This window comes from Zea mays, chromosome 4 (genome assembly GCF_902167145.1).
Source record: "Zea mays cultivar B73 chromosome 4, Zm-B73-REFERENCE-NAM-5.0, whole genome shotgun sequence".
In the NCBI taxonomy this organism is placed as follows: Eukaryota; Viridiplantae; Streptophyta; class Magnoliopsida; order Poales; family Poaceae; genus Zea; species Zea mays.
Window position 1 is genome coordinate 31,588,834 of NC_050099.1, and position 14,753 is coordinate 31,603,586.

Here is a 14,753-nt window from a genome sequence, read left to right on the forward strand (position 1 = left end):
ATAAGAGACATTGGGCTTTTTACCGGTGAGGAGTTCATATGATGTTTTCTTGAGGATTTGGTGAAGGTAGAGTCGGTTGATGGAGTAGCAAGCGGTGTTAATCGCTTCCACCCAAAACCGATCCAGTGTCTTGTATTCATCAAGCATGGTCCTCGCCATATCTAAGAGAGTTCTATTCTTTCTCTCCACAACACAGTTTTATTGAGGTGTGTAGGGAGAAGAGAACTCATAATTGATGCCCTCCTCCTCAAGAAATCCTTCAATTTGAGAGTTCTTGAACTCCATTCCATTGTCGATTCTAATCTTCTTTATTCTTAATCCGAACTCATTTTGAGTCTATCTCAAGAATCTCTCTAAGGTCTCTAGGGTTTGAGATTTTTCCTACAAAAAAGTTGGGGGCCTTCGTCCTCCGAAGGTCCTCAAAAACATAATTTAACAATGTCTTCCAAGTATGGTTTATGGACAGGTATCTTTGGATTCATGATAAAAGCAGACACGATGAGGAGCTTGATTGTGACGAAGGTTGTCATCACTCCGAAGCTGTGCGCAAGGAAGCTTCGGCTAAATCGCAGAAAAGGGGAACCGACTTAGAAGGGAAAAGGCTATTCAGTCCTCACAGATTTTTCTATAGGCCAATAGTAAATGTAAAGGGCATGATTGTAATTTCTCATAGGCTGTGTCCTGTGCCTATAAATAGATGAACAGTACCCCCCGTACTGTTCACGCTGACTGGTATTTGCTTTTGCGTCACGCTTGTACTTTTTGCCTTCTGTCAAGTCGAAGGTACTTTTGTAATTCAATATTATTTCTGTCTTTCCATGATAATATAATAAGAACAAATTAACAATGTTATATGATTATTTATGTTGTCTCTTATATTTCACATGTTCCTTCTTTTATTAATACATACTGCAATCATGAAGGTATGTCCTTCATGACCTTCGTCTGAAGATCATTATATCCTAAAGGGAATAATGCTTCGAAGGACGAAGGACATTAACATTTAATATCTTGTGTTGCCTTGTTCTAAATTCATAGTATTTGAGAACAAGTCCCCAACATTGGCGCCCACCTCCGGTGAACACTTTTCGACCACCTTTGGCAACCACTGACCTTCGTCATGCCACCGAAGAAAGCTTCAGCGCCAGGGGTTGCCGCACTGCAGCCACTGGACCCAAATCAGGAGACCCTTTCTCTTCGAGAGGCCCGAAGCCAGAAGAGGAAGGCCACTAGTCCAACACTCCAGGAGAAAGAGTTGGACCAAGAAATCAGAAACATGGAGATAATCCATCAGCAAGTACAAAGGAAGAAGGAGAAGATGGCTTGACTCGCTGATCTTCAAAGGCAAATCGACAAAGCCACTGAAGAAGTACGCCATCTTGCTCAAGACGAGCAAGATCGAAGGCCCCAACACAGGGAGCTTCATCAAGAGGGCTTGTTCAACGACGATGGATGGTATGATGATTTTAATCATGATACCTTTACTTTTGATGATGCTTCTCCCTTGGCAGCAGAACTGTAGGCTATCCCATGGCCCCCATCATACAATCCACCTCAGCTTCCCATGTATGATGGGCATTTAGACCCGAAGCAGTTTTTGATGAGTTATGAAGCAACTATATCTTCATATGGAGGCAATGCAGCTGTCATGGCCAAGTCCTTCGTCATGGCAGTTCGGAATGTGGCCCAAACATGGTATTCTTCACTTCGGCCAGGAACCATTACTTCATGGCAGAAGCTCAAGGATATGCTGGTGACAAGTTTCCAAGGTTTCCAGACGAAGCCAGTCACAACTCAGGCCTTGTTTCAATGCATGCAAGATCATGAAGAGTACCTCCAGGCATATGTCCGAAGGTTCTTGCGTCTTAGAGCACAAGCGCCTCCAGTACCCAATGAAATTGTCATTGAGACCATGATTAAGGGGCTTCGTCCAGGACCTACTGCTCAGTATTTCGCTAGAAAGCCCCCACAGACTCTGGAGAAGCTGCTTCAGAAGATGGATGAATACATCTGGGCTGACATTGACTTCCGCCAAAGAAGGGAGGAAGCATACAGGTTCTCTGAAATGACCAGGGGCTTCGAAGGAAGAATCCATCCGAGACACGTCAGGTCAATTCACAACTCCACCCAGAGTGATGACAGAGGAAGTCGACAGCAGAGGCCGCAGTATTCTTCGCAAGCTTCGGGGCAGCAACAAAGCTCTGTCCGGCCGCCAGCTCCAAGAGGCAGAGGCGCCAGGGGCTTCGGAGGAAGATATGGGGACCAGCCTAGGAAGATCTACTGCTTATTTTGTGGTGAAGACAAGGGCCACAATACAAGAACAAGTCAAATCACCATCCAAAAGCAAAAAGAAATTGTAGAGGCCGAAGCCCGGCAAAGTCAACCGAAGCAGGTCCTGCACACTGCTTCGTGTCATTCACCCTACATACCAGAATATGTGGGTAATCATCCCGCAGCTTCTGTTGCTTCGGCTAGTCAGCCGCAAGTTTCTTGGCCACAACTTCCACCTCCGCCGCCACTATAACCTACCTATTCACGAGGTCAGCAGCCAGAAGGGAGCCAGCAGACCGATCAGCAGCGAGATTTTAGGGAGGGGTCCGAAGCTCGCACAGTTAATAGTACTATGCGAGAATCAAAACACATATATTGAGAGATATCCTACCTCTGGCACAGTTTTAAATTCACTGTCATTTTCTTTTTTGAATAAGGAACAATCAATGTAAATCTAGCTTTCTTGTCATTTTTAATTTCCTGTACTAGCTTCGTTCATGTCAAAATAAAATAAACCTTCGTCACAGAATTACGAGAATGCCGAAGCTACAAAGAGATATTCCTTCGGGAATGCAGAGCCAAAAATTGCAGTAAAAGTTTCACCGAAGACACAAAAAGTCGTTCTTAAAGAGCGCAGCATAAGTTTGTCGAAGCTTCAAAAAGCCGTTCCCAAGGGAGCGCAACGTAAGTTTTCTGCTCAAAAGTCGTTCCAGAGGGAATGCAGAGTCAAATACCGCCGAAATATAAGGCGAAGCGCGAAAAGTCAACACGAATACCGCCGAAATAGAAGGCGAAGAAGTTCAAAAGACGTTCCTTAAGGGATGCAGAACTTACACCGAAAATAAGCGGTGAAGCCGAAAAATAAACGGCAAAGAGATTCTTGATGGTTCCTAAGGGGACACAGATATTGTGTTTCAGTGTGGGTATGTGTCTTCGGCATTAGCATCATTCTTTGCATCATATCATCGCATCATATCGCATAGCATCACATCATACATCATATCACATCAATGACATCAATTGGAAGCGAGGTCGATCTTCGGAGAATGCTTTACGAAAAATGAAAAGATGCCAAGGCGCAAAGTAAGCTGAGAATTACAGCTTCATCAGTTCTGATGTGGAAAGAGGGATCTATTTTTTACGAAGCATTGATGATTTTACAAAGGGTGGATAATTCTTACGAGGCATAAAAACTCTTCTTTACGAAGCATGAAAAGAAGGGAAGGTGTTTTTTCGCCGAAGGCTCAAAAACGGTATGTACATAAAGTTTCATGCATCGCAAAGAACTGAATTACAAAACAATTCATATATTACATTCAAATCTATGAGCACTGAATATTACAAGCATAGTTCAGCAAATGTTACATTAATATTCTAGAAAATGTTTTTACAACAGCTACTCTTCTTCCTTCAGAACTTTTTCTGCAGCTTCGGTTAACAGCTTGGTAACAACTTCATCCACAATAGCTTCGGCCATATTAATAATTTCTATTGTTTTCTTTGTCTCTGGGTCGGCCAGTGGGTTGAATGGCTCTGGGGGAGGAGACGGTTCAGCTGCGGTAGAAGACATGAATTAGTTCGGAGTCACAAAAATAAACAACAAAGTTAAAAGCCATTAAGTAATACATATCCGTCTTTCAAGTTCCGCAGCTTTTTCAGCTGCTTTCGTTGCTTCTCGAGTATCATGAATATTTTTTCGCTCTTATTCATTATTTCATGGGCCATCCCTCGGCCGCCATTTTCCCAGATATCAGTGAAAAATTTTCTGCCTATTGAGCTTGCTTTGACCGAGGGGTCCTTCGTATCATCGATGGAGAAGGCAGCTTCGGCCTGGGCCAAGGTTTTAACATGTTCGCAACCTGCCTTCTCCAGAATGGCTGCAACTCCCCTCGCTCCAGAGAATGCACAGACATCCCCGTGGTCACTTAAAATCTCTTCAAAAGCTTCAGCTTCACCGCTGATCCATTCGATTACGCCCTCAGGATCGCCCAGTATGAAGTTGTCTTTGCTTGAGTACGTGCCCACGTTGGCGAAGCTAGTCTTTATCTTTTTTACGCATTCCATAGATTTTTGAAAACATCTTTCTTTTGATGCGCGAAGCTCTGCAACTATTTTTTCAAAATAATTTTTCCAGTACTCACTGGCATCTTGGTCAGCTTCGGCAACAACGCATTTTAATTTGGCTTCAGCCAGTTGTTTTTGAAGGTCTTCAATCTCATTCTTTTGAATTTCAGATTGAGCCTTGAAGTTAGCTTCATCCCCCTTTACTTTGTCCACCAATGTAAGTAGAATTTTGTCTTTTTCCATGGCTTCGTTTCTCAGCTTGATAACCTCTGTTAGAAGGTTGTTGAGAGCAATAGTGCAGCTCTCGTCTTCAGCATTCTTTTGCGCCCTTAAGGCGTTGCTAAGTATTAAGCCCTACATGAAAGAATGAATGGATTAACATGAGAACAAAAGACTCTAATACAGAATCCATAAACTTCAAAATTCACAACTTTTGTACCTTCATACTGTTGTATGCAAGGCTATCCGCAAGATCGTCCTTCGTCATGGCACAGAGGCCATCTTCGAGCTTCGGAAAACCCATACTTCTGGCCATCTCCCGGCAGACAGATAATTCTTTGTTCTCTGGGAGGCAATACAAGAAGTCATCTTCATCCGTACCATTAAACACTAGGGCCCCTTTCGGGTACTTCAGTTCTCGGGCATAGTGTTTAGCTTCAAAATTTTCTTCCTCAGATAATCTTTTTCCCGAAGCATGTCGAATGACATAATCAAGATATTCGGAAGGTGCTTCGGGAGTAAGGGATTTGGCTTCTTTGGCCACATTTCTCTCAAAAGTTATATCAGTATTTGGAGGTACTTCTTCGTCCCCTTGCTTGGCTGTGGCAAGCTTCGTCTCAACAGGCACTGTGGGTTCAGCCTCGGTTCCAGCCTCAATTATTGCAGTTTTACCTTTTATCTGCCTAGTATCAGCTTCAGCCTGCGCCTCGGCACTTTTGGCAACCTTCTTTATGGAAGAGCGGCGTTTGGAGTCTGTTGTTTCCAAAATGTCTAATTAATTTACCATCCTTTTTCTTCTAGGGGTTATCGCAAAACTTTTTTCTGCCTTCAGCACTGTTGCTTCTGCTGAAGGACTTAGAATCTCGAGCATCTTTGTTGCATCTTCAGTTTTTGATCTTTCAGCCTTATCTTCGTCAACCCTCGTTTCAATAAGCTTAGTCGAAGGCGCCTTCGGCATTACAACCGGCTCTTCAATCTTCTGCATGGGAGGAGCAGGTTCTTTCGCTTCAGTAACTGAAGAAGTTTCCCTGCCAAACTCAGACACTATGGCCGGTTCAATGTAGCACGGTCGGTGGGTAAGGACCTTCAACGTTTTCCTCTTCGGCGTAGGCTCGCTTGGAGCAGCCGAAGCAGCAAGCTTTCCAGAAGTTGCACCCTTTCTTTTCTGCCCCCGTGGCGGGTAGCGATAGTCAGGGTACACAAATCCAATAGCATCAAAAACCCTATTTAATCTTTTCTTTTTTTGGCTCCCGAAGGCCGCAAATAGGGCATTATCTTCGGACTTGGAATATGCTCCAAGTAACTCATCGCTAGTATTTTCAACACACTTCAGCCAGTCATCATCTGGTTTGACAAACTGGTCTCCAAACCTGAAGGTGTATTTCAATCGAACTAGACCACCTTCACTAGGGTTAGTGATGGTTTCTTTTGGCATTTCCCAGCTGTCTATCAGTGGCCATATCCTGTAGGCTACATGTTCTTTAACTAAGTCTCTTGTCCCAATAAAAGAGCAAACTGTGCTGAAGGCCCTTCGGCATGCTTCGGCTGCCTCATCAATTTCTACCTTCGGCTTTCGGAGACCGAAGCGGGACCAGATGGGGCGCATGATGATTTCTTTAATGTCTTCTCTCGCCTTCAAATCATTTTTCACGTAAAACCATTCTTCCATCCAGGCCTCAGGCCATCTCTTCCGAAACGTTGGCACTGGGTAGCTTGCACCAGAGTGAGCAACGAAGCTATAGCAACCAAAATTATTATGATATTGTTCTTTACCTCAGGGCTTCGTCTCATACGAAAGTTCATGCATACTGCAAAAACATCTTGCACTTGTCTCTAGACCTTGACTTCTCACAGCCCAGACAAAGATCCCCATTCTAATAACTTCTTCGGGAGTGATCTGGTGAAGGAAAATCTGGTATATCTTTAATACTTCAACCACAAATCTGCTCAACGGGAACCGAAGTCCAGCTTTGAAGAAGCTTCAGAAGATCACAACTTCGTTTTCTTCGGGAGCAGGAACGACTCTGTCTACGTCAGCCCTCACAATAGACATATCTCGAAAATACCTTCCTCTCATATTATCAAGATGACTCTATTTGATAGTTGATTTCCCGAAGACTGCATGACTTCTTCGCCTCCACTTTCCACATCATAGCTGTCGCTATCATCAGTATCTTCAGACAAGCCTTCTAGTATCTCTTTAGTAATCTTCTCCGTATTTGTTTTTGCTATCGACTCAACAAATCTAGCAGTCTTCTCCTCAAGGAGCTTCTCCTCTTCGCTCAGCTTCGTCTCAGCAGCAACTTTTTTGTCTTGAGACATCTTTTCTTCGAAAATGGCGAAAATGTGTCCTTAAACCAAAGCTTAGGAAGTCTGAGAAACTAAGCAAGCGTTGGTAAGCAAGAGCTAAAAAATTGAGCAAACAAAGCAAGCGGCAAGTAGCGTACCAAATGTGCTCAGGGTGAGTTCTTATTTATACGATCGACGCGCTCCAAATTGGAGCGTCCCGTTTGTCATTGACTGTTGTTATTCTAGCAAAGGGAAGGTGTTTTTTTGGACCTTCGGCTTAAGGCCTTCGTCCATGTCGCAGTCTGAATTCGTTATCTTAAACAAATTAATACTGCGAGGGGCTACTGTTGCGGGCCTTCATCCTTCGAAGGTCCTCAAAAACATAATTTAACAATGTCTTCCAAGTATGGTTTATGGACATGTATCTTCGGATTCATGATAAAAGCAGATACGATGAGGAGCTTGATTGTGACGAAGGTTTTCATCGATCCGAAGCTGTGCGCAAGGAAGCTTCGGCTAAATCGCCGAAAAGGGGAACCGACTTAGAAGGGAAAAGGCTATTCAGTCCTCACAGATTTTTCTATAGGCCAATAGTAAATGTAAAGGGCATGATTGTAACTTCTCATAGGTTGTGTCCTGTGCCTATAAATAGATGAACAGTACCCCCGTACTGTTCACGCTGACTAGTATTTGCTTTTGTGTCACGCTTGTACTTTTTGCCTTCTGTCAAGTCGAAGGTACTTTTGTAATTCAATATTATTTCTGTCTTTCCATGATAATATAATAAGAACGAATTAACAATGTTATATGATTATTTATGTTGTCTCTTATATTTCACATGTTCCTTCTTTTATTAATACATACTGCAATCATGAAGGTATGTCCTTCATGACCTTCGTCTGAAGATCATTATATCCTAAAGGGAATAATGCTTTGAAGGACGAAGGACATTAACATTTAATATCTTTTGTTGCCTTGTTCTTAATTCATAGTATTTGAGAACAAGTCCCCAACAAAAAAGAACACCCAAGTGAAGCGAGAATAGTCATCCACAATAACAAGACAATATTTACTCCCGCCGATGCTTATGTAAGCAATCAGGCCGAATAGATCCATGTGGAGTAGCTCAAGCGATCTCTTAGTCATCATGCTGTTCTTGTGTGGATGATTAACTCCAACCTGCTTCCCTGCTTGGCATGCGCTACAAATCATGTCTTTCTCAAAATGAACATTTGTTAGTCCTAAAATGTCTTCCCCCTTTAGAAGTTTGTGAAGATTCTTGATCCCAACATGAGCAAGTCGGCGATGCCAGAGCCAGCCCATCTTAGTCTTAACAATTAAGCAAGTGTCTAGTTCAACATTGTTATCATTGAAATCAACTAAATATAGCTGACCATCTAACACTCCCTTAAAGGCTATTGAATCATCACTTTTTCTAAAGACGGTAACACCAATATCTGTAAATAGACAGTTGTAGCCCATTTTACATAATTGAGAAACAGAAAGCAAGTTGTAATCTAAAGAATCTACAAGAAAAACATTAGAAATGGAATGGTCAGGAGATATAACAATTTTACCCAAACCTTTGACCAAACCTTGATTTCCATCCCCGAATGTGATTGCTCTTTGGGGATCATCATTTTTCTCATATGAGGAGAACATCCTTTTCTCTACTGTCATGTGGTTTGTGCGCCCGCTATCGATTATCCAACTTGTCCCGCCAGATGCATAAACCTACAAAACAAATTTATGCCTTGTTCTTAGGTACCCAAACAGTCTTGGATCTTTCACATTAGAAACAAGCACCTTGGGTACCCAAACACAAGTCTTAAGACTCTTGTGTTTGCCCGCAACATATTTGGCAACTACCTTGCCAGATTTGTTAGTAAGAACAAATGATGCATCAAAAGTCTTAAATGAAATGATATGTTCATTAGATGCATTAATAATCTTTTCCTTAGGAATTTTGATATGAGTTGTATGCCTAGAGCTAGAAGCCTCATTATTGTACATATAAGTATGATGAGAAACATAATGAGATTTCCTAGCATGAATTCTTCTAATTTTGTGATTAGGATAGTTTTAAGGATATAAAATATAACCTTCCCTATCCTGAACCATGGGAGTCTTGCCATTAACAAAGTTAGAAAGCTTGTTCTTAGGGGCATTAAGTTTGATGTTGCTTTGGCTCCCTTGTTGGAAGCTAATGCCATCCTTAATGCCAGGGAGTCTCCTATTATAAAGCATATGTCACACCCGGGTTTTAGAGGACCGGACGTGTGCATATTCACCAGGTGTGAAAGGACCAAGTCTCACACATATGATGACTCATGGTACAGAAACAAATGTCACATCTTTAATATATAACGGAGTTCTGTACAAATAAATAAATAATTACATCATATGGAGACAATGATCCAGCAACCCAAAGTTGACTAGGAGACGATGGCCTAGACCTCTCACGAACTCATCACAGCATCCTCCATGTGCCTCATCCTGCGGTACCTGTTCTTGACTTGTGGGGGTGTGAGACAGCAAGGGTGAGCTCACATACGTTCATCGCTCAACAAGTTGTGGGGAATAATATGCATGAACTCACCCAAGGTGGGAGCTCATGTGAAGTGTAAGGCTTATCAAAGAGGATGGTTAAAGCTGAGCATTGCTTTTAAAGTTGGTCAAAATTTTATTAGCAGTTACTAACTATAAGTAGATACCAACCCAATTAATTAAGAGATCAAGATTAATAACAACACCCATGATGCAATGCATATGACAGATTAAGTTAAGTTCCATAAGTTAATCATGTGAGGGTCCGAGCCGCTCATGACCGTGAGCACGACTGATATATCAGTTTTACACTCTGCAGAGGTTGCACATCTTTACCCACAAGTCATGTTACCCATTTGCCACAGAGTTGATCAGACCCCATATACCTCTACCAAGGAAGCGAGGCAGGGTACCACTACGAGGCCTTTACAAAGTTCCACTAGCTTCAGAAAACCCGCTACAGTTTCTAGGAAGTGCAATGCAGGAATCCCTCGTTTGACCGCCATCGCTGCAAAATCAGGCCGAGAACCTCCCTAAGCCGACCACTCCCCTACTGCCCTTGCCCCTTTTGGGTAAGGTAGTCCTCCACTATCTTTCCTAATTAGTTAGCCAAGGGCGTCCCATACCACCCTTGTGGTAGCACTGTTTTCCCGTGTGGTCGCTCCATGTTCTAATTAACAATATGATCTTTTCATGAACAATAATTAAATAACAACATAATTGGAACATGATCATAATAAAACATTAGTTTCCCAAAACCAGGTAGAGCAATAGCAAATCTACCCAAAAGTTCATCTGTTTGCATGGTGGGGAAAACAATACTAGGGAAAACCTATTGGGTCCCATCAAATTAACCTGAGCATGTCACAATGATTAATAGCGAACATTATTAAGTAAAAAGGAGTGATCAAGGGCACAACTTGCCTTAGACTTGAGATTCCTAGGTACCAGGATGACCTTCAGATTCTCGTGACCTCACTGCTATTCGTAGCAATACAAACAAACATGGTATATGCAAAATTAACATCACACCAAACATAAGCACAAACTGCATAATAATACTCTACGCGTCGCAACAAGATCGTGGATTCGAGAACTACCAAAATCGGAGTTATGGTTGAGAAGATATGGTTTTCGAAATATTTACGTGATTAAACAATTAAAGCTATGTTATTTTTGACTACTATAAGTCATGTGAGAAAGATATTCCAAATAAACATCTAATTCCTCTTTTAATCTAAGTTATATCTTAACTATAGTTCATATTCGAGTTAGATTAAAATTATAGACAAAGTAACTTAGTAGGATGAATCTACTAAACATAGGTTAACAATTATCTAATTAAAAAAGTGTGTGATATATTATATTTAATGTTGTTACCACATTGGCAATTTTATTACGAAGCAAACACAATTTGAATGGATCAAAACGGAATTAAAATGTAAAAGCTATGGAATAAATAAGTTTGAGTTGTTTTTATTATAAATTTTAATGCCAAATAGCTTCTAGGGGTCAATCTGCAAAGTCTAGGGGTTGAACTGTAATTTAAACAAGTTTATTCCGAGGCCTCTAGTATAAAATAGGATGGCAGGTTTTTTTTAAAGGAAGGTGGGGTTTATTTTGCAAAGTGGCGGTCGAAGGGGTATAGGTTATTCCTAACCGTCCGATCCATAATCGATGATCCTGATTAGATCGAAGCCCCGTGAATCGGTACGCAGCGCGGGCCGACCGATCCAGATCCGACGACCCCGATTGAATCGATCCAGTACATTATGTGGATCAATTCGATGCCGCCCGATTTCAGATCTACAGACGAGACGACATTGCCCCTGAGATCAAATCTCAATCGCCCCTTAACGATCTAACGACCACACACCACTCCCTCACAACAACACTTACCCACGGTGGCGCTGAACAGGGTCTGTGGCGGCTCATGCGCTACGGTGAGCGATTCCGGCTATCCCAGACTCCAATCTCTCCTGCCGAGGCCATGATCACCCTTCGAATGACGCCATGGAGCCCCCAGACCAACATTCTTGCTCTGAAAGTTGATGCAAGAGAGGACCCGCAGCGGCGCGTGAATCCGCGGCGCCACATTGCTCTGGTGAGCCATTGCTGGAGCTTCGACCGCCCGTTCACCGAATTGGTGGTGGGAATAGTTTCCCCGTGCCTAAGCGACACTCCACATCAGCTTCATGGACACTAGCCGCCGGCATAGGGGAAGAAACGAAGTTGGCGGCAGGTCCCCCTTTCCTTGGAATTGGCGGCCCACGGGGCACGACGACGTTTAGCGCCACGGCACCTGATGGATGAGGGTGCGGGTCTGTTTATATAGCCAACAAAGGGCTAAATCACCGAGGACGAGGATACGCGGTAGCCGGATTTCTAGGGCGGAATCTCGTCGTTCTGTTACGCGGAAAACGAAGAGGAGGCGATGCATCCGACAGGTGGGCCCCCAAGGCAGTGAACATAGTCACATGTGCGGCATCGGGGTGTCAGGTTCGCGAGCGACTAGGGCTGGGCAAAAAACCCGTAACCCTAAACCCGAACCCGAAATACCCAAACCCGAAATACCCGAAACCCGAATTTTATTCGGGAATTTCGGGTAGCAACTTGGAAAACCCGAAATTATTTCGGGTAATTCGGGTATCACAATCGAGTGCCCGAAATACCCAAATTACTCGAACTTTCATGTGTCATGTACTCATGTAGTGCTTAATTATTAATTTGTACATCTATAATTATGTGTAAGTGTGCATAACTTGTGATTAGATTGCTTGTGTTTTATATGTCCATGTATATTAATATTCAAACTATATTTTTATACTAATTTAATAGGGTGTATGTGTTTTTATGAAGCCGACACAACAATTCGGGTAGTTCGGGAATATCCGAATCTGAACACGAAATTTCGGGTACCCGAATTTTCGGGTATTGTAAAACCCGTTGTAATTTCGGGTATCGATTCTCAAAACCCGAAATTTTAAATACCCGAATTACCCGACCCGAAATTTTTGGGTAACCCGAACGCCCACCCCTACGAGCGGCCCAGTCGTCAGCGAAACCAGGCGCAACGCAGGTGGTTGACGGAGCGGGCTCACCAAGCAGTGGCCGCGGACAGAGGACGCGGGATAGACTGCGCACGTGGGTGTGGCTTCGGAGTGGGCCGACACGGTCAGCTGGGCCGGCTTGAGATTGGGCCCAACACAGGTTTGTTTTCCTTTTTTCTCTTTTTCTGTCTTTCTATTTTCCAAATTCATTTCAAATTAGCATTTCAACTTTATTTGAATTGTTCAAACTTATTTAAAATGCACAATACACACTCCACCATGAATGCAAAAAATAAGTTTTAGTAGGCCATTAACTGAAACTAATATCTAGACATGGTATGTATAATGTCATGTCCTTCACACTTGACATGCGTACAACTACATCCAATGATAACCACAAAAAGTATTAGTATTTAATTATTTATATAAATTCAATAGCTAAGTCCCATGGTTTTGTATCTAAACAAGGAATGGGTGTATAATTTTTACCTTTTCCATCCATAATCTGAATTTTCTGGACTAAATAGAGGGGTTCTTTGATGGGTCTAATGTTTCAACGGAGGATAAAAGCATACGGTGGTCAATATTTTTTCATGTATAGTCAAAAATAAAATCGGTGAATGCAAAATAGTGTACTATCACTACCGGAAACAACTTCTTTGTCGAGTATCTGAAGCACTCGGCAAAGCTTGGAAAACACTCGGCGAAGGTTTTGCCGAGTGTAACACTCGACAAAGAAAGCTCGACGAGTACTTTCCCGAGTACTTTTTATCGGGCACTCGGCAAAGACTTTGCCGAGTGCCACCCGTTACTCGGCAAAGAATAGTCGCCATCACGGTGCTAGGTAACGACGATGGAGTCTATGCCGAGTGTAACGGAGTGACACTCGACAAAGGCTCACTCTTTGTCGAGTGTCTACTGTACTAACACTCGGTAAATAAGCCCCATGTGGGCCCCTTTACTAGGGCCTTTGCCGAGCATATTAGGTGGCACTCGATAAAGGCTCTCTTTTTGCCGAGTGCCCGCCGGACTAGCACTCGACAAAGGGATCACCAGTGGGGCCCTTTGTCAATTCCTTTGCCGAGTGCTCTAGGAGGCACTCGGTAAAGCTTGCTTCTTTGCGGAGTGCCAAGGCCATAGCACTTGGCAAAGAGGCTTTACTTGTGCCCAGGTGTGTCTTCTTTGTTGAGTGCTATGACCTTGACACTCGGCAAAGTACCTCTGTGCCAAAGCCAGGCACTCGACAAAGATAAACGACCATCAACTATAGACGGCCCTTTGCTGAGCGTTGCTGTTCACCGAGTGTTTGGCACTCGGCCAAGCGGTCTTTCCGAGTGTCCTCCTGTGCCGAGTGTCTTGCTTTCGGTAAACGTCGTCGTTACGGAGAGTATAACTTGCTGAGTGCGGCACCCGGCAAAGACTTCTTTGCTGAGTACCCGACAAAAAAACACTCGGCAAAGGGCCGAACACTCGGCAAAGAGCCAGATTCCGGTAGTGTATAGCCTCAAGTTTAGCAAAAAAAACCCTGTAAGTTGGGAACATTACCTACTGTTATACTTAAAAAGAAGAGAAAAGAACTAATCAAAGATAACACGTTTCATAAATTAACACATCATGAAACAACTATGAAGAAACAATAATGTCCACTTTTCCATCCTTGGTGGGGATGACATAAGTTCATCTCGATGGAGGATTTCAAGGAAGCGTCAAAGGGTTACCTCATCAAAGGCAAGTGTTGCATGCCGAAGTCACAATCTATTAATGGTTATCTCAAGATACATTATACTTAATTTTAGAGAGCTCATTATTAGTATGACCCGATTCCATCAGGATTGGGTCCATAATGATTAAGAATTGGCTATGGTTATCTACTGGTAATATAGGTATGATAATCAGTAACATTTTATCGAATAATTTGTGTGTCGTTTCAACGCACGGGCATCATACTAGTTATTATTTAAACATTTGATGTCACATGGACTAAACTTTTTTTGGTGGAAGAACCAAAACACCGCCTCTAAGGCTTTAGTGACCCAATTCAGTCATCCTCCTCTTGGGTTATTTTTTAGTGGGCTGCAACTTTTTTACACAAAACATAGGAAAAAATCCAACCCAAACCGACATAATGTGTTCCTGACTATAGCGCGAGTGTCCCATTTTAGGTTTTGCCTAGACAAAATTGCTAGATTTTTTTGGCACAACATAATCCGATGTTTGAACATGTCTATTCTAGAGGCAAAACCCACAAACTCTAGTCAAACATTCAATATTTTCAGGAACATATTATATACCTCTATATAACCTACTAGTTTC